At 33.5% G+C, this 2,010-nt stretch overlaps 1 long non-coding RNA gene across 1 annotated transcript; it reads right to left on the bottom strand.

The window, feature by feature from the left end:
• Positions 1-516: 516 nt before the first annotated feature.
• On the bottom strand, positions 517-1,549 carry LOC133740687 (uncharacterized). Its single transcript, XR_009861376.1, has 2 exons — positions 1,408-1,549; positions 517-972 (listed from the first exon to the last, which is right to left on the bottom strand). It is a non-coding gene; the product is annotated as an uncharacterized LOC133740687 (long non-coding RNA).
• Between the last annotated feature and the right edge of the window lie 461 nt (positions 1,550-2,010).

Here is a 2,010-nt window from a genome sequence, read left to right as displayed (position 1 = left end):
GGTTAGTAACTGACCGAGTGAACACCACTGAAATGTTCTCCAGGTCAGTTACTGACCAAGAAAATTATGCTCAACCATCCTAGGATATAAATCCAATGGTGGACAGAATTATTATTAACTTTTTTTTAAATAAAAAAAGAATTATTATTAACTTGAGATATTAAGTTAAGGTGATTGAACATATTTTCTTTCGTTAGTAACTGACCGTGTGAACATCACAAAGTACTGACCAAGAAAATTATGCTCAACTAATTTGAGTCACTTTCGTGGGATGCTCTCAACATCATGCTCTCTTTGTCATGGATGACTCGGTTTTTTCGCCTCTGTTTCGGAATATTGTTGTCATCGGGCCTTACTCTCAGATGTTGCATTTGTGTATATTGCATATAGATGAGGCTTGAGCTACCAAAAGTAAACAATTTTAAATGACTAGCTATAAAAGTGATCCGAGTTATTAAAAAACAATCTTGAGTTATCATAAAAATGAATCCCAAAACCATATGTACAACATTGAGATACAATCCAAAAGAGAAAATTCATTTATTGAGATATTGCTGGTATTCATAAACCATTTTTTTTCATTTTGCTGCTTAACAAACAGAGAATACGATCTAGTACATCAGATAACACATATATGGCACCAATGAGAATAAATTACATGTAGCACTATCATTCACGACCAAAAGAAGCCGGACCCCATTGAAAAAAGGCCAAGAAATATGTCGGTCATCGTCTAGACACCGATAAGAGATGAGGTCTAGTGAAAGGGCCTTCAGTTGGCGTTAGAAAACATGATATGTTTCATTGTTCTTTTCTTCAATGTCACGCCAACAAGCATACCGAGGCTCGTGGCCAGTCTGATGCTCTACTAAGGCCTGAGAGGAAAGCTCTTAGAACAAACTGAGCAGACGCAATGACGTCGCTCATTTCGCTAGTTGCTGTTTGAACTTTCTGCAGACCCCAAATTTGGTTCTTCTCAACCAAATTTCAGGCAATAACGACAAGAAATTTTGATGTTAGATAAATTATAAGATAACAGTACTCGAAACTTAATAGAATCTAGAATAACAACTCTAGCTCTTTCTTCTCACCCACCCAAACATGAATCAATTGGAAGTTGAATATGAGGTTAATTTGGTCTGTGGTTTAAGATTTATTTGGTTAGAACTTGTTTTCTTTTCTATTTTTATTTTTTCTCCATTTAGAGTTATTTACAACAAATTTAGAGCTCAAATTGCACAAAGCACAAATAAAATTATCGGATTAAAAAGGGAAAAAATAGATGATTAATTTTTTTCCCAACACATGAAATGAACTCACACGAAACAAAACTAGTGATATATACATATGCGGGTGAGAAACAAAAACTTGAAAATTTGAAAAAGTATTTGGGTATGAAATATATACCTTTGGCAAATCGTTGATTCGATGATTATTTAGGAACATATCAAGCTCTTCATTAGCACTATCTTCATGTTCTTCATGTCCTTCAAATGTCTTAGAAGGTTCCACCATGTATTTTGTGTATGAAAATAAAAGTCAAGGACAATTGAGGAGATTTGTTAATGCACATAAAAGTCATTTACAATGCTGCCCCTTATATAGATGGATCGACGCTTCTGGAAAGGCGTTAAAAACAATGAGCTTGAAGAAAAGAAATGAATAGAAAACTATTTTTTGGTATGCCCAATAAGTAAGATTTTATCGTAATATTGGTAAGAGCGAGAATAAAAACAATTGGTTTTTAATGTGTGACTTAACATCTTGAAAACGTTCCAGATTTTCATGAAACTGTTTTTGTCCTCAAACTCAACATCTGAAGATATTTCAGATTTTCATGAAACCGCTTTTGTCGTCAAACTCAACATTTGAAAATGTTTTAGATTTTGATGAAACCGTTTTTGTCATCAAACTCAACATTAATAAATGTTTCAGATTTTCATGAAACCGTTTTTGTTGTGATACTCAACATTCTGAAAATGTTCCGGATTTTCATAAAACAGTTTTTTG

Source organism: Rosa rugosa, chromosome 1, assembly GCF_958449725.1.
Source record: "Rosa rugosa chromosome 1, drRosRugo1.1, whole genome shotgun sequence".
In the NCBI taxonomy this organism is placed as follows: Eukaryota; Viridiplantae; Streptophyta; class Magnoliopsida; order Rosales; family Rosaceae; genus Rosa; species Rosa rugosa.
The sequence above is the reverse complement of the archived record's forward strand: the minus strand, read 5'-3'. Positions and strand labels throughout refer to the sequence as shown.